The sequence below is a fragment of the Portunus trituberculatus genome, chromosome 18, assembly GCF_017591435.1.
Source record: "Portunus trituberculatus isolate SZX2019 chromosome 18, ASM1759143v1, whole genome shotgun sequence".
NCBI classification, from domain to species: domain Eukaryota; kingdom Metazoa; phylum Arthropoda; class Malacostraca; order Decapoda; family Portunidae; genus Portunus; species Portunus trituberculatus.
In genome coordinates, this window is record NC_059272.1 from 8,966,257 (window position 1) to 8,985,991 (window position 19,735).

Below are 19,735 nucleotides of genomic sequence, written 5' to 3' on the forward strand. Positions count from 1 at the left end.
AGAGAGAGAGAGAGAGAGAGAGAGAGAGAGAGAGAGAGAGAGAGAGAGAGAGAGAGAGAGAGAGAGAGAGAGAGAGAGAGAGAGACACTAAAATTTCAAAAGATTTACGAAAAAATTAATGAAAATAATGAGTTAAACAACAAAATAATCAACTGTATGAGTTGAATTGTAACACTAGCTTCCTTATCTTCACCTGCTTCTACCTCCCCACATTCTCTCTCTCTCCCTCTTTCTCTCTCTCTTAACCTGTACATGCAAGACCGTATAACACACACACACACACACACACACACACACACACACACACACACACACACTGCATCACCATTTCAAAAATGAATTCCACACACACAGACTCACAAAAACCTCCCATCATTATATGTAGGTATGTGGACAACTGCACCAATGCACAACAAGAACCCTGGACTACTCACCAGTGCAAGCAACTCTAGAGCTACTACAAGAATGGACCAAGAACAGAATGACCATCAACCACAGCAAGACTGCATTGATACATGTTTGTATCTCCCAGCTCTTCGTGCAGCTCCATCCTCTCCAGTCCATCATCACTTAGTGTCACAGTGGACAACCAGCTACCTAGAAATAGTATGTTTCCACCACAGTCAGAACAGCTGTTTGCAGGCTATGCAGACTCAAGTTCCTGGAGAAGTCGGCCGATGAGTTGAGTGGGATGTACCTCACCTTCATTTTCCCCAAACTCATATATACAGTAAGTCCTCCTTATACGGTGTTTGGTATTTACTACCCTCGATTTGATTTACGGTAAGAAAAATTCACAGATACGGTATCTGCTCGTGTTTTGTTTACACCGTAGTGTAGCGCCACCACGCCGCATGGCCACCACAACAATCAGTCTCTTCCCACGTTTCCCACTGAACACAAGTGAAATCCTTATGGTGTGTTTTTTGTGGATATTATGAGTAAGGGCTTAAATCCCTACTGTCTCTTAGGTTCAGGAGGGACATCATCTGATAGAATACATGACGACTGAAAGGTAAATAAATACATTTTCTGTTTATTTCTTTTGCGCAGTACTTTACATTTTTTTTATATGAATATTTTCATGTATTTTCATGTCTGTAGGTGTGACTTTCGACGTGCTGGAACACATCCCTTATTATTACATGTTATAATGGGTTCGGTATATGGTCATTTTGATTTCCGGTAAGGTTTTCAGGAACGCTTATGTACCGCATAACGAGGACTTACTATACCTCCAAAGTATGGTCCTCGTCTCGCCTATCCTCAACAGCAACAGCTGAAGAGTGTGCAGAAGAGAGCATGCAAGGTCATCCTTGGCCCTCCCTACAACAACTATGCTGAAGCCCTGATCACCCAGAGTCTGCCCAAGCTGACAGCCAGATATCAAGAAGCCCTGGACGTTTAGAAAGGGCCTGTTGTGTCACTCACTCCTAAATCATCTGCTCTGCCTTAACATGCTTTGCCCAGTTCATGCCACATGATACCAATAATAAGATAACACCTCTCAAGTTGCTGCACAAAGACCAATACCGTCTCAGTGCAGTTCTCTCTAGAGGCGCAAGCCTTTAACAAATAGTATTATTTCCTTAAGCCTAATGTTAAGCATCCCCAACCCATTGTATATTTTCACTGTATATACTGTAATTTCAAGAGACTATTTATAACAATAATAATTATTATCATTACTACACACACACACACACACACACACACACACACACACACACACACACACACACACACACACACACCCTGCGTCATCATCTATGCAATGAAAGACAGAGCAACAACTAAACACACACACACACACACACACACACACACACACACACACACACACACCGCGTCATCATCTATGCCAGGGGTATTCAATTAAAAGTCACTGAGGTCCAGTTCTTAAAATTTCCCCCAAGTAAAAGGTCCGAATGGAAGTCCAGCTTGTGTCTTATAGCCGTTCCCTATGTCGACATTTTCATATGGATTCAACAGTATTTATTGTCTATTTTCAATGCAGGAAATGTTTAACAGAGTGCACAGCTAGCTCTTTTGCCCTAAATAAAAGTAGTCCCAGGCAAATAAATTTAAGGCCTTTATTTCAGATTAAAGAAAACAGAAATCTCAGCACCATGGTGAAAGGTGCATGCCACCCTGCATATTAGCTTGACCTTCCTACTGCAGGAAATTGAGTGTGTTCACGCTCTCACTGGCCTGTTGACACCCGCCAGCGTTGCACGGCGCCCCGCCACCCGCCACATCCTCCCTCCCCGCTGTCACCCGGCCGCAGATTGGTCACAGGTCCGGACAGAACCATCGCTCGGTCCGGATCCGGACCGGGGTCCGCCATTTGGTGATGCCTGATCTATGCAATGAAAGACAGAGCAACAACTAAACACACACACACACACACACACACACACACACACACACACACACACACACACACACACTCACACACACGTAGTGTAGTGGTTAGCAAGCTCAGCTCCCAAATGAAAGGGTCCGGGTTTGAGTCTCGAGAAGCAGCGAGGCAAATGGGCAAGCCTCTTAATGTGTGGCCCCTGTTCACCTGGCAGTAAATAGGTATGGGATGTAACTCAAGGGGTTGTGGCCTCACTTTCCCAGTGTGTGGAATGAATTGTGGTCTCAGTCCTACCTGAAGATCAGTCTATGAGCTCTGAGCTTGCTCTGTAATGGGGAAGGCTGGCTGGATGACCAGAAGGCAACTGAGGTAAATTACACACACACACACACACACACACACACACACACACACACACACACACACACACACACACACACACACACAAGAAGTATAACTTATTTCTGGAAATATACAAAATAGGAGTCAAGGAATATGTCACGAAATATAAACCTAAAGAAGAAGGAAAGAATGATTGGTTTAATGCAAGGTGTGCTAGGACAAAGGAGAAACGAGATGGAGCATGGAAAAGGTAGAGGAGAAATAGAAATCCAGTAAATAAGGAAAACTTCATGGCAGCGAGAAATGAATATGTTAAGGTGAGGAAGGATGAGGAAAGGAACTATGAAAAGGACATTGTCAAAAAATGTAAGGAGCAACCAAAATTGTTCTACAGATTCATAAATGGAAAAATTAGGCAAAAAGAAACAATAGAAAGGTTAAAAGGAGAGAATGGGATGGTGGAAGACCCAAAAAGTATGGCAGAACTATTAAATAATAAATTCCAGGAGGTCTTTACTAATGAATCCAAATTTGAAAAGGCACAGGGTTATAGAGAGACCATCTATATGAAAGAGGTTAAAGTAACCAAGCTTGAAATAAAAGAGTCAATGAAGGAATTGGATGAAGGGAAGGCAATGGGACCAGATGAAGTCTCAGGCAGAATACTGAAAGAATGTAGGGAAGAACTAACAAGTCCTATATACAACATCATAAAATGCTCAATAGAAAATGGAACAGTACCAGTAGAATGGAAAAGAGCTGAGGTGGTTCCTATATATAAGAGCAGAAGGAAGGAAGAACCTTTAAATTACAGACCGGTATCACTAACTAGTGTAATATGCAAGATGTGTGAAAGAATAATAAAGAAACAATGGATCAAGTTCCTTGAAGACAACAAATTAATATAAAATAGCCAATTTGGTTTTAGAAAGACGATCGTGTGTAACTTATTTACTGAGTTTCTACTCTAGAAAAGTTGATAAAGTACAAGAGAGAGAGGGATGGGTTGACTGTATTTATTTGGATTTAAAAAAGGCATTTGATAAAGTGCCACATGCAAGACTACTGTGGAAGTTAGAGAAGGGTGGCTTAAAAGGAAGCACATTGAAATTAATGGAAAATTATTTGAGGGGGAGAGAAATAAGGACGGCAGTTAAAGATATGAAGTCCAAGTGGAGAGCAGTAGAAAGTGGAGTGCCACATGGGTCAGTATTGGCGCCAATACTTTTCCTCATATGTATAAACGACATGCCAGAAGGAGTGAACAGCGACATAAATCTGTTTGCGGACGATACAAAACTGTGCAGAGTTATAAAGCAAAAAGAGTATTGTGAAATACTGCAGGAAGACCTAAACAAGATCTGGGAATGGAGTAAAAAGTGAGAAATGGAATTCAATGTGGACAAAAGCCATGTCATGGAAATGGGAAAGAGTGAAAGACGACCCATGGGAATCTCTAAGATGGGAGATGGAGAAGAACTGGAGAAAGTAAAAAAGGAAAAGGACTTAAATAATCAACTGGTAAGCCATATTGATATAATTTTCAGAGAGACATATAATTTGCTAAGGAATATTGGAGTAGCATTTCACTACATGGACAAAGAAATAATGAAGAAATTGATAAGTACTATAATAAGACCCAGATTGGAATATGCAGGAGTAGTGTGGACCCCTCATAAAAAGAAACACATAAGGAAGTTGGAGAGGCTACAAAAAATGGCTACAAGAATGGTTCCAGAATTTGAAGGGACGACATATGAGGAGAGACTAAAGGCTATGGATCTAACAACCCTGGAATAGAGAAGGGAGAGAGGGGATCTGATACAAGTTTATAAATTGATCAACGGAATGGACCAAGTGGATAATGAGAAACTGATCCTGAGAGAAGAATATGACATTCGAAGCACAAGATCGCATAGTAAAAAGATGAGAAAGGGAAGATGTCTGAGAGATGTTAAAAAATATAGTTTCCCACAAAGATGTGTTGAGACTTGGAACAGTTTGAGTGAAGAAGTGGTGTCAGCAACGAGTGTACATAGTTTTAAAGAAAAATTGGATAAGTGTAGATATGGAGACGGGGCCACACGAGCATAAAGCCCAGGCCCTGTAAAACTACAACTAGGTAAATACACACACACACACACACACACACACACACACACACACACACACGATATGCACTCTGAACTTGCTCCATAATGGGAAAAGGCTGGCTGGGTGACCAGCAGACAACTGTGGTGGTGAATTAGACACACACACACACACACACACACACACACACACACACACACACACACACACACACACACACACACACACACATAGATATGTATCCTCTGAGAGGGAGCAAGATCTTAGTCTTGGTCCAGACAGTGGGTACAGTCACACAAACTACAGTATACATATACGTACGTCCGTATATAATTTTGAAAACGCCAGTTCAAAAAAAGGCAGCTAAACATGAATGATTTATAAATTCTGACTTGCCATAAACTTAAGTTAATCCCTCAGCCATAAAAATGTTTTTGGGCTAAATCATAATAAAAATATATAAATGAACATCCAAAAAAGTGTTGGAATTTAAGACTTGTTTGAAATTTTGACTTGGTTACAAAAATCTTAAAGTCCACAAATTCTATTCAACAAGAATGCAAAACACTTTGAAAAACCTGAACTATTTTTCAGAAAGAGATAAAACTTTGAAACAAACTTAGATTAAAAAAAAGTTATGTATTGAAAAAATGTAATTTTTTTCCAATTTTAACAGTATTGTAAGTTACTTTTCAAATCCACACATTTAACTTATCATGAGCACAAAGATTTTAACAATAATTAACCTTAAGGGTGAAATATAAAAGACAAATATACTGTGATTTTAAATAGTAACAAAAATTCACCCATTATTTCTCCCATAAAAAACTCAAAATCAAATTGTTTCACTCTACAGAAGCATGGAATATACTTAAAATATAACCAAATATTAAGAAAAAGAATAATAGAATAAAAAAAAAATAATAAATAAATAAATAAAATTAATAAAATAAGAAAAATGTAAATAATATTGGAATTGAGCAAGCACAAGCAGGCAGAGCACCATGGTGACAATACTGACAATGTCACTCAAAGTGGCTAATGATGTCATCATGGCTGCACATGACTTCAGGTCACCTGCCACATTGCCTCCCTAAGGCTTCATAACACCCAAATCAGACAATAACAGATATATTTCAAAAACATATGTGAAATATTAGGCCTAAGGCTCCACTTAGTGACATGTCTGGCCTATAAGTGAGAGATGAAGCAGATAATGGTTGAAGGGGGGGATAAGTACTGGCTCAGATGGCTCATTTGTTTACTTACTGGGAACTTGAATTTTTGGGGTTTAACTTTCCTGCAGCTGTTAATTCACTGATATTTCATCCTGGAAGATGGGAAGGTCAGGTATATAAAGGTTAGGACTACTGAAAAATTAAATTATTGATAAACACTGTACTACTTGGGTACCACTATAAATAAAATTGCCTGTGCCACTAATGGGTGGAAGCTGAACAGTACTTCCTATACATACTCTTCAAGTATACCTACAGGTGCTATAGGCCATAGCATTAACAAAAACATATATATTTGCCTTGTTTAGCTACTTTTCTGTTATGGTTGATTTGTTGATGATTCGTCCTCAAGGTTACAGACGTTAGGTTATGACATGGTAGCACCACAAAATAATGGATTACAGCAATATGTTAGGTTTCTGGTGAGCTGTCCCTGGCAGCTGGCTGTCTGTCACCAATAGGCACCCCACCCCCACACCACCTTAAACCTTTAATGATGTAAAATAATTGGCCTTTGTTTACTAAGAGGCTACAAACATGTAATTATTTTTGTTATTATCATTACTATTATTACTATTTTGGTGTTCATTTTCATTACCTCCACTGCTTCATAGTAAACAAACAAACAATGACAGCCAGGCAGTAATAGTAAACACCATTATTATGGGGTGTGGGTGTTGCACCAAGATAAAGATTAATTTGCCAGAATTAATTAATAAGAGTATAATAATGTCAGTCTGAAAATGATACACATGTATAATGTAATCTACAAACTATTACTTGCCAACAATATCATAACAGAAACTTGAGGGAGGTGCATCTGGAGGTGGAGAGGAAGATGGCAGGCCTCTGATAGACATCAAAGGCAATTTCAGTCAATAACACGAAAAAAGATGACAGACGTCACTTTTGTCAGAAATATAGGTAGGAAAAATGCTTCATCAAGTAAGAAGCCAACTTCACCTAAACCTTTCCTCAAGGATGGAAGTTTCACAGATAAACATTATAAAAAAGAAAGAAGTCTGTAGTTAAACAAATTTTTCACTTCAAACAAAAAACCATACACAAAATTTTTGCTTATACAGAACTGATGACTTTCATTGCCTTTGATTCAAGACGGAGTAACAAGAGCAACTTTTTGCTATTTTGGGACTCATCAACGTACATAGGAATAAAAATTTTTAAGTGCAAAATCAAAATGAATCTGATCATCATTAGCCTAAAATAGTGTATTTACCTAGTTGTATTGTACAGGGTTCAAGCAGGGCTCATAGTGTCCTGTCTCCATATCTCCATTTATCCAATTTTTCCTTAGTTATGCACATTATGTGCTGTAACTACTTCATTACTCAATGCATTCCACTTTTCCACAGTTCTGTATGGAAAACTGTATTTTCCAATATCCTTCACACACTGCCTCATCCTGATCTTCTTTACATGTCCTCTTGTCCTTCTATCTCCTTCTGTCACCAGCACTAGGTCTTCCTTGTCTATTTTTTCAATGCTACTGACTATCTTGTACATTGTTATTAGGTCCCCTCGTTCTCTTCTATCTTGTAAGTTTGATAGTCCCATTTCCTTCAGTGGTTCTTCATATGTTAGGTCCTTTAGTTCCGGTGCCATCTTTGTAGCAATCTTCTGTATCCTTTCTAATCTTCTTATATCTTTTTTAGAGCTCGGACACCACACCACTGCTGCATATTCCATCTTTGGACATATCATGCTTGTGATAATTTTTTTCATCATATCTTTGTCCATGAATTGAAATGCCACTCATCTTTTTCCTCTTTAGTCTTCATTATTTGCTCCTCTCTCATCAGACAGTTCCTTACCGGTCTCCTTTTGCTCTTTCCTAGTTCCATTATGTGACATTTCTTGGCATTAAACTCCAATTTCCACTTCTTACTCCATTCATAGATTTTGTTTATATCATCCTGTAACAGCAGACAGTCCTCCCTGGTTTTAATAACTCTTAGAAGCTTTGCATCATCAAGAAATAAATTAATATAACTGTTTACCCCATTGTGAATGTCATTTACATAGTTCAGAAACATAATGGGGGCTAACACTGATCCTTGTGGCACTTCATTTGTTTCTTTACCCCAAGATGACTATGTATCTCTGATCAAAGTTCTCATCTCCCTATCCTTCAATTAGTTAGTCCCTTGTCCATTCTAGCAAAGTTCCTTGCAGTCCTCTTATGTTCTCTAGTTTCCAAAGTAGTCTTCCATGAAGGACTTTATCAACATCCTTTTTTATATCCACGTATACTGTGTCTACCTATCCGTCTCTGCTTTCCAGTCCTTCTATAACTCTCGAGTAGAAGCTCAATAGATTTGATACACATGACTGTCCTGTCCTGAACCAAAATTGTCAGTTGGGTATGACTTGTTCCTCTTCTAGATGTTTAACCCATTTTTCTTTGATAATTATTTCACACAACTTCCCCATAACACTTGTAAATGACAATGGTCTGCAATTTAATGGTTCACTTGCCTTTCCTCCTTTAAATATCGGTATTACGTTAGCTCTCTTCCATTCTAGGGGAACTTTCCCTTCATTTACTGAACTTTTAATCATTTCCCAAATTGGATTCAGCAGTTGCTCTTTACATTTTTTTCGCACCCAGCCTGATACACCATCTGGCCCCATTGCTTTTCTGACATCCATATTATCCAATAATTTTCTAATATCCTCCTTGTGCACTGTGATTTCCTGTAGTCCCTGGCAATGCAATGTCCTATTAAGTTCTGTGAAATCTTCTTCTGAAGTGAACACCATTTTGAAGCTCTCATTCATTATTTCACACATTTCCTTCTCTGTTTGGTATGTCTTCCTTAAATTATTTTTTTCTACTGTTTCTTTGTTCTTCATTTTCCCATTTATAAACTTATAGAAAAGTTTGGGTTTGTCTTTGCTTTTACTCACCACATCTTTCTCGGTTTCTTTCTTCTTCCCTCCTTACTCTAATGTATTCATTTCTCGCATCCTTATACAGCTGTCTGTTATTGTAATTTCTCTGCTTTATGAGTTTCTTCCAAGCTTTATCTTTTGCCTTTTTTGCTTCTGTGCATCTAGCATTAAACCAAGCATGTATTTTTTTCTTGACTCTATAAACAGGTACATGTTTCTTTACACCTTCGTTATATTTCTGTAAGAATATTTCATATTTCCCTTGTATTGTCATTCCATACATAATGTTTCTCCATTCAATATCAGCAAAATAGATCCTCAATTTTTCAAAATCCTCTCTTGCATAATTCAATCTCTCTTTATTGTAGTCATCTCTGTATCTTATCCCATCCTCCTCCTGTATTTCCATCTCCAAAATCACATGATCACTTCTACCCATTGGACTAAGGCATTGTATGATGGGAGGGGGTTCTGGTTTCTATGTGAATACTAGGTCAAGCAATGATCGTTCTTCTTCCCCCTGTACCTTGTTGACTCTTCTACCCACTGATCCATTGTATTAACCATAATCAACTGTAGCATCTCCTCGCTCCACTGTCCAGCATTATCCATTACTTCCATCTTTTTGCAGTTTACATTTTTACAGTTAAAGTTTCCAGCTAAAAGTATTCTTCCATCTCTTCTTATCATATTATCTGGGCACTTAATCACCTCTCTTAGCATATCTTTATGTTCTTCAATTCCCCATGTGTTTGTCTTAGGTGGCACATATGTAACTATGATTTTTCTTTTCTTCAATTCCTGTTTTGATTGTTACTCCCATTACTTCCACTTTGCCCTCACCATACTGCACATCTTCCACATATATATTATCACAAACCATTATTAGCACTCCTCCTCCCCCTTTACCCTTCCTGTTTCTTCTCCAGCTATTATATCCCTCCTCTTTAAAGTTAACATGGATCTCCGCTCTTAGTTTTGTTTCAACGATACACATTACATCCAGCCTCTCCTTCAAATAATCCCTAACCTCCAACATAATGGATAACAACCCATCTATATTAGTATAAGTCACTCTTAATTTCTTGCCTCCTCCACGACCTCCTCCTTTTTCCATTGGTACCACTTTTTAGTTTCACATCTAGAACCTGCCAGTAGAAATTCTTTTTCTCGATCTCTCCCCTTTTCTCATTTTTTTCATTAGTTACACTTCTTAGCACTTTCTCCTTTTCCCTCCCCTCTAAATTCATATCTCTTTTTATCCATATATCTTTGTGTTCAGTATCATCGGCCAGCTTGCCTTTCCTAGTCATAATTTCCTCCACCGCCACTTGAGATTTCTTTATCACTTTCACTGGTCTCCTACCCCCTTCACTATATCTTTCCAACTTAATCACTTCCTCCACCTCCTGGTCCAGCTCCTCTGTGCTGTCCTGGGCCTGTTTGATAATAGTTTTGGCCAATTCTCTCTCCTCACGCTCTCTCGTAAACTTGTTTGGATTTTTTTCCCTTCATCCTAAAAAGCACGAAACATTTCCTTTTACCCACTGTATCTCGCATTAGATCTTCCTTCTCCTTAATTACTTGTATGACAGTGTCTTTTGTTCTTTCCTGAATTTGTCTCTTTACTGCCTCTGAAAATTCAACTTTTTCCTCTTCCTGTTCTTGCCTCCATGCATTTCGTAATTCCTTCAGCTTGCTTTCACACAATCCAATTTCTACTCTGTCCTCAATCCCATCTTATATTTTTTTCTGTAGGTTCCTTATGGAGTCCTTGTAGTTGTGACATATACCTTTTAGTAAATCATTTTGTTTCTTTATCTCCTGTATCTCCTCCCTTGATCCCTGATTGACTACACTAACCTTCTCACATTCAACTAATCTCAATCTCAGATCTGTGTTTTTCGTTATCAGTCTGTCCTGCTTGTCCATTAAACTCGACATCACTTCCTTCATGTACCTTAACTCTCTTTCCAAGATGATCAACCTCCTCATATTGCCTCTTTCGTCCCTACATCCAGAAAAGTCCTTGTCCACAGTATCATTTGTCAATCTCCTCAGTCCAACATGTGTTTCAATAAACCAGTGGTTTTCACAAGATGGCGTATGTTTTGTTGTCATATGTCTGGCCGCATCACTCATTTCCATATGTCAACATTTATAGTTAAAACAAGAAAGTTATAGCTAGACTGCAAAATGTCCCCACAAAAAAATTCACTCTAAAAATGAATGATTGAAGAAAATTATACTCCAGCCTTTCCTCCTATCCAGTCCCTTGGACAGCCCCCTGACATGTTCTTGGTCTTCCATTATATATATATTTGTTAATAGTGCACAAATACAAGCTAATCTCTGCTTTTGGTCACCAAATTTTTTTTATGTAGATCTCTGGATGTCGTGTAGAAATTTATTTCACATTATAACAAGTGTATTCTGGTTTCTGCCCCCGTCCATTGAATCTACAAAGTTTTCTTTTGTCTCAAAAGATCAGTATAAGCAAAAAAAGTTCACTAACCATTGTGGAAGATTTTCAGCTGCAGCTGATTTGGGGCTCATGAGCCCCATATGGGTCTATTCATGGGGCTGAGGGGTCCATAAAGGTCAGATAAAATTTTTCATTTATAACTTCATTTTTCTATGAAGTTGTTATATTCTTGTTAAAGTAAGAAAAGCAATGAATTTGTAGGGTGGCCTGAAATACTACTGTACATAGTCATATAATGTCAACTGATCATTGTTGCCAGGTTTTCACTACCAGAGTGGTTCCCCACAGAAAAAATAAATAAAATAAAATAAAAATAAATAAATAAAATAAATAAATAAATAAATAAAATAAAATAAAATAATAATAATAAAAAAAATACATACCCTACTACATGTAAACATTGTTGCCAGCACAACCAGCATAACTGGATGTTTTATACCCAAGATAGAAGTTAGGATAGGATAGTTTGTTCCCTCGGGTATAAAATTGTCAAGGCTAGAATATATCCATCAATGTCAGAATATACTCCCTCCATCTTCCATGTAAAAAGTATATCTTATATTACCAAAACATAACTGCTGATGCTAATGTGGCATATATAGTGACCTCACAACTGTCAATGCATATTTCTTATGTACTATACACTGAATTCTAAATAGACATTTCCCACTCTTATTATGTGAACATGTGTAGAGCAAAAATTATCTGAGTGTTATATTTACCCATTGTATTTTCCTGATTGTTTGAGTCATGAACAACGAATATTAAAGAGTGACAAAAAAATATTGTCATTTGGGAGTATGAGTTTGGGGTGTGTGTGTGTGTGTGTGTGTGTGTGTGTGTGTGTGTGTGTGTGTGTGTGTGTGTGTGTGTTAACCTAGTTATGTTTATCTAGTTGTGAGATACAGGAAAAGAGCCTCACTAAGCTCGTGCTGTCCTGCCTCCTGATCTGTTTTTATCAAAATTTTTGCTTAAATTTGTGTATGGTCTTTGCACAACATTTCATCATCAAGTTTGTTCCACGCTGCTATACATTCACGAAGAAAGCTGTATTCTTTATGTCTTCTGCAATCACTCACTTTCAGTTTTCTTCCATGTCTTCCAGTGCTCCTCGTATCAAGTTTCACTAGATCATCTCTGTCCAGCTTCTTTATCCCTTCCAATATCCTGTACAGTGCTATCATATCACCTCTCTACCTCCTTTCCTCCAGTGTAGTTAGTCCCAGTTTTTCCAACCTCTATTCATAACTATATTGACTCAGATTTGTAGGAATTTTTGCTGCAGCTTTCTGGATTCTTTCTAGCTTCCTGATGTCTTTTTTTTTGGATTTGGTGACCACACTAATGCTGCATACTCCAAATGTGGACGTATTATTGTTGTTATCAATTTCTTTTATCATATCTTCATCGATGTATGTAAATGTTGCACTGATATTTCTAAATAGATTATAGGTTTCTCCTGTCATCTTGTTAATATGCTTTTCAAATGACGATAATTCATTTGCCCTGAATCTTGTGTGTGTGTGTGTGTGTGTGTGTGTGTGTGTGTGTGTGTGTGTGTGTGTGTGTGTGTGTGTGTTTGTGTGTGTGTGTGTGTGTGTGTGTGTGTGTGTGTGTTGTGTGTGTGTGTGTGTGTGTTTGTGTGTGTTTGTGTTTTTTTTTTTTTTTTTGTTTTTTTTTTTTTTTTTTTTTTTTTTTTTTTTTTTTTTTTTTTTTTTTGTGTTTTTGTGTGTTTGTGTGTGTGTGTGTGTGTGTGTGTGTGTGTGTGTGTGTGTGTGTGTGTGTGTGTGTGTGTGTGTGTGTGTGTGTGTGTGTGTGTGTGTGTGTGTGTATTTACCTAATTGTATTTACCTAATTGTAACATACGGGAAAAGAGCTATGCTCGTGTTGTCCCGTCTCCATATCTATTAATGTCCAGCTTTTTCTTAAAATCATGAATATTCCTTGCGTTGACCACTTCCACGTCTAAACTATTCCATGCTTCCACCCTTCTATGAGGGAAGCTATATTTTTTCACATCTCTCCTATAAGTGGCCATTTTAGTTTTTTCCCATGCCCTCTCGACATTCTTCCATTCCACATACACAGATCTTCCCTATCCATTTTTCCATGCCAATCATCACTCTGTATATTGCTATCAGGTCTCCCTTTCTCTTCTGTTTTCCAGGGTTGGAAGTTGCATTCTTTTCAGTCTGTCTTCATAAGTCAAATCTCTTAAGTCAGGCACCATTTTGTTGCAGCCCTCTGTACTTTCTCTAGTTTCCTTATGTGTTTCTTTAAGTTCGAGCCCACTGTATTGTTGCATATTCAAGCCTCGGTCTTATCATTGCAGTAATTATTTTCTTCATCATTTCTTCATCTAGATATACGAACGCCACTCTTATGTTCCTCAATAAGTTCAATACTTCTCCAATTATTTTGTTTATATGTCTCTCTGGCGATAGGTCATTGGTAATTGTCACCCCAAGGTCTTTTTCTTCATGACTGGTTTTATGTCTTCATTTCCTATCTTGTACATACTCCTGATTCTTCTTTCACTCTTGCCAAACTCTATTTTCTTGCATTTTGTCGTGTTGAACTCCATTTGCCATGTACAGCTCCATTTCCATATTCTGTCCAAGTCTTCCTGGAGTAGTTCGCAATCTTTGTCACATCTCACTTTTCTTAACAATTTTGCATCGTCTGCAAATAGGCTCACATAACTGGACACCCCATCCACCATGTCATTTATGTAGACTGCGAACATTACTGGTGCCAACACTGATCCCTGTGGAACTCCACTCTCCACCAATCCCCATTCTGATGGTCTGTCCTTAATTATTGTTCTCATTTCTCTTCCTACCAAAAGTCTTCCATCCATTTTAGTAAACTGCCATGCACTCCTCCTACCATTTCAAGTTTCCAGATCAGTCTCTGGTGTGGTACCTTATCAAAGGCCTTTTTAAATCCAGATATATTCCATCAGCCCAACCATCTCTTTCCTGTATTACATCTATCACCCTCGAATAGTAACATATCAGGTTTGTCGTGCATGAACGCCTTTTCTAAAACCAAATTGACACTCACAAAGTATGTCATTTTTCTCCAAGAAGTCTGTCCATCTATTCTTCACCACCCTCTCACACATCTTAGCTACCACACTTGTAAGTGACACTGGTCTATAGTTCAATGGGTCTCTCTTGTTACCTGATTTATAGATTGGGACAATGTTAGCTCTTTTCCAGTCTTGGGGCACTACACCTTCCCTTAATGAGGCATCAATTACTTCACAAACTTTTTCTGCCAATTGCTCCCTGCATTCTCTTAAAATCCATCCTGATACCCCATCAGGTCCCACAGCTTTTCTCACTTCTAAACTCCCCATCATGTTCTTGATCTCCTCCACAGTTACTTGAAACTCCTTCATAATCCCTTTCTGTTCCATTACCAGTGGTTTGTCAAAAGCAGTCTCCTTTGTGAATACCTTCCGAAAGCATCCATTCATAGCCTCTGCCATTTCCCTGGGATCTTCACTGTATACTCCATTTACTTCTAAACTTTCAATACTTTCTCTATTTTTGATGTTGTTGTTCACATGTCTGTAAAAAGCCTTGGTTGGTCTTTACATTTATCAATTATATCCTTTTCTTGTTTCTTTCTTTCTTCTCTTCTAATCAACACATATTCATTTCTTGCTCTTTTGTAACTTTCCCACTGCTTAATCCGTCTTTTCCTTCTCCACCTCTTCCATGCATCCTCTTTTCTTGTTCTAGCCTTTTCACATCTATCGTTAAACCAGTCCTGCTTTCCAACTTCTCTATGTTGTCTTATTGGTACAAATTTTTCTCACCTTCTTTGTATATTTTTATAAATTCCTTCCACTTTTCATTTGCTCCTTAGCACTCTTGAATTTCATCCAATTTGTCTCTTGAAAGAATTTCTTTAGGTTTCCAAAATCTGTCTTGGCATAATTCCATCTTCCCACTTTATATTCTTCATTTCTTCTAGATTTCTCTTCGTCTATCACCTTGAACTCCAAAACTGCATGATCACTCTTTGCTAAAGGGCACTCCACCCTCATCTCCTCAATGACCATTGGCTCTGTACTAAAGACCAAGTCCAGTCTTGACGATGCTCCCTCTCCTCCAAACCTAGTATCTTCTTTGACCCACTGAGTTAACACATTTTCCATTGCCAGTGTCAATAGTGTATTTCCCCATGTTGTCTCTGATCCTTCCATTGACCAGTCCTCCCAACACACCTCTTTACAATTAAAATCTCCCATCATTATAGTTCGTTCACAGCCACCCAACATTTCTTCCAGACATGTTCCTGTATCACTTATCATTTCTTCATATTCCTGTACTGACCATGCATTTGTCTTAGGTGGTACGTACACCACTATGTAGTGCCTCTTTTTCCTTCATTAGTTTCTGCTCTGATCTTTAGCACTTCTGCCTTTCCCATACCTTTTTCACTTGATCCACCTTTATATCTTTTTAACCAGCAACATCACTCCTCCTCCCATCTTACCTACTCTATTTCTTTTCCAAACATTATATTTCCTTCTCCAACCATCATCAGGTCTTCTCCTCTCTCAGTTTTGTTTCAGTAAGACCCACAATATCTGGGTTCTTGTCCCTCAAGTAATCGTTGAGTTCTAAAATCCCGATATCACTCCATTTATGTTGGAATACATTACATTTCGCTCATATGTAAGTTTCTTTAGTCCTTTCTTGCTGTACTTTTCTGGGTTATGAACCACTTCCTCAGTCTCATATCCAAGATTCTCCAGAAAACTCTTTCTTCTCCTCTTCTGTCCTCTCTTCATTTTTTTCAAAGCCTCCTTTCTCAACTCATTTAACATTTCTCTTTCCTTTTCACCGAGATCTCTTCTCAACCAAATCTTCCTTGTTGTTTCCTGCTGGGCTAGCCTCCATGACTTCTCCACCAATTCATCTACATCCTTTTGTGACTTAAGTTTGATTCTTATTGGCCTCATACCTTCTCTTGTGAACTTTCCAATTCTATGGAAGTCCTCTATTTCTTGTACTAGGTCTTTTCCTCCTCCTGCACCACATTAATGATATTATTTATCACCTTTTTATGTTTTCTCTCTCTCCATTTTACTCGGTGTCTTATCCTCCTCCACACCAAATATCACCACACATCTCTTTTTGTCTACAGTTTCCCTCACCAATGTCTCATTTGACTTAATAACCTTCACCACTTTCTCAGCTATCTTCTCTTCTATGATCTGTTGATCTATAATTTCAGCAAGGCCCAAAGTTTTCTCCCAGACTCTTTGATTTCCTTTTCCAGACTTGCAACTTTGTAATTTACCTCCTTTCTTTCCACTTCCTGACTTTTTTCCATTCAGCCTGCTTCTCCATCACTTTTCCTAGAGATTCTCCACATTTTCGCAATTCACTTTAATTAGCTTAACTTCCTCTTTCAGTGCTGCATTTTCCTTCTTCATATCGGCACAGTCTCTCTTTACATTGTCATAACTCGTTTCCAGGCCCTCATACTTTTCAAACAGTTTTTCAATTTTACCTTCTAACTCCAGAATTTTCTTCACATAAGCGCTCTTCTCCATTATTCCTTGAAACCCTGTGAAGTCTGATTCATCTTTCGAGTTCACGGCCGCCATGTTGCGCAGATGTAAACAAACCAGCTGATGGCTCAAACGCAGGCTACAGTTTATATTTACCTTCACTGGACATTATTTTGCTAATCAACAGTTAACATGACTATATGGAGACGGGACAAACATTACCAGCTCCTTTCCCACCTTGGTTACTCTTAGGTAACTGTAGAATTATAGATGATTGCTCTGAGCTCAGCGACCACCTCCGCCATCGACGATGTCCCGTGTGTGTGTGTGTGTGTGTGTGTGTGTGTGTGTGTGTGTGTGTGTGTGTGTGTGTGTGTGTGTGTGTGTGTGTGTGTGTGTGTGTGTGTGTGTGTGTGTGTGTGTGTGTGTGTGTGTGTGTGTGTGTGTGTGTGTGTGTGTGTGTGTGTGTGTGTGTGTGTGTGTGTGTGTGTGTGTGTGTGTGTGTGTGTGTGTGTGTGTGTGTGTGTGTGTGTGTGTGTGTGTGTGTGTGTGTGTGTGTGTGTGTGTGTGTGTGTGTGTGTGTGTGTGTGTGTGTGTGTGTGTGTGTGTGTGTGTGTGTGTGTGTGTGTGTGTGTGTGTGTGTGTGTGTGTGTGTGTGTGTGTGTGTGTGTGTGTGTGTGTGTGTGTAGGGGGGATGGGAAGAGTCCCTCATAGAGATCCAAGAATCCAACACACCATTATACCTAATGTACTTTAGGAACCTGAGGAACACTAAAGTAATTCAAAGGGCAGCAGCCCATATGTGCTGCATAATAATAACTGAGGAACTGAATATTATATACATAATACCATTATGTTCAAAGAGGATTTGAAGAATTGATGTGAAGCACAGTAATTTTAATTTTCCCATATGAAGTTGTCACCAGAGACTATAACCTCATCCACTAATGGTAAATGCAAATCAAACATAAGCATGTTACTAATCAGGTCAAAATTATTTTTCTTGGCTGGCTTTGATATGCCCTCTCTACTTGTATAACAAAAGTATGTACAGTCCAGATGCTACAATAATATTGAGGTTCTGAATGTCCTTTACTCAATTACTATTAATCATTAGCCATAACATAATGAATTACACGCATTAACTACATTTCTCCACTCATTACATACTATACAGCATACCATACAAAAAAAAAAAAAAAAAAAAAACATGATAAGGAATCTCAGAAGATCAGAATAAATTTTTGAGACTGCCTCACTGAGCAACACAAGCTACTTCCACAATCACATATGTATTTATCATTCTCTCTATAATCAACAGTAACCTTTCCAACACCTGACATCACAATATAGTACATGAGCAACCCACCATCAACAATCACATACTCTTCCATTACTTGCCCAAAATGTATCCACAACAGCTTTCTCATCCATTTCTGGCAATATCAGAACCATTATTCACAATTATTTTTCCTCATCTCCTAACACACACACACACACACACACACACACACACACACACACACACACACACACAGAAGAGTGTTAATATTTGGGATGAAAGAACAAAATATAACATATAAGCCTAAGAGAATTAAAGAAGAATTAAAAACGGTACGAGATCTGTTAAAAAATCTAAATGATAATGAAAAAAAAGACCTACAAGAAGTGGAAGAGATCCATAGACTGAGTCTGTATAAGGAGGGAGTAAAGGGGCTATCACACTGGCCTATGATACGCGGAACATGGGCCATAGTTCTTGGTACGAAACCAGGAACACTATCACAAACATGCTGCCCGTGTTCTTGTTATGTTAGGCAAACGGCCCACTAACCAAGCCAAAGCCTAATCAAAATAAACCAGAACAAAACCATGCCACTTATACCTCAGTCTGTGCTTTGTCCAGGAAATGCATTTGCACCTCCTCTTGTTAAAGAAAATGAAGTAAAAAAAACTAGAGAAAAGCTGAGACGTGCGCGATGGCAACTTTAGAGTCGGAGGTGGTTGCCATGAGCCCAACCTATCGACATGATATATATATACTTTACCTCTCTAAATTGATGAAATATTATTTAATATTCCAATATGAAAAATTTAATCACATTCTTTTTAGTTCAAATGAAAGGTTTTTATTACATATATCATGTTTACTTTTCCAATGGGATAGCATACGGAGAACCGGGATGGATATGAAGCCATCCCAACTTGGTTCCGCTAATCCCAGGCAAGTTCCAGCTATCTAGAGCGGATGTTCCTGGTTCCGCGTATCACAGGCCAGTGTGATAGGGCCTTAAGGAGACCGATTAAAGTAGTACTGAAGTCACAACAATCTGTGGAGGACATTTTATATAGAACATCAAAATTAAGAGAGGTAGAAGGTTGTAAAGAGGTGTACATAAGAAAAATAGAAATGAGGAAGAAAGAAGATATAAGGAATTGTTGGAAGAGGCGAGAAGGAAAAATGATGAACGGTCTGAAGAGGAAAAAGAAAAGTTTTTTTGGAGTTATAGGAGAGAGAGTCAGAAAATGGTGTGGAAAGAAGGAATGCGGAGGGAGAGGAGCAGTAGGTGGACCGTAATGTATACTAATATAGATGGGATACTGTTAAGTAGATTGGAATTGCAAGACTATGTGATGGTGGAGAAGCCTGATATAGTGTGTTTGACTGAGACAAAATTACATGAAAAAAACAAAGGTAAATTTGGATAATAAATATAATATATGGAGAAAGGATAGAGAGGGTAAAGGTGGAGGAGGAGTTATGATTA

The 19,735-nt window shown here is 38.3% G+C and overlaps 1 protein-coding gene across 4 annotated transcripts in view; it reads right to left on the reverse strand.

The window, feature by feature from the left end:
- LOC123505569 (zinc finger and BTB domain-containing protein 7A-like) overlaps positions 1–19,735 on the reverse strand; it is a 41,841-nt gene that overhangs the window by 13,438 nt on the left and 8,668 nt on the right. The gene's annotated exons all lie outside the window — the stretch shown is intronic.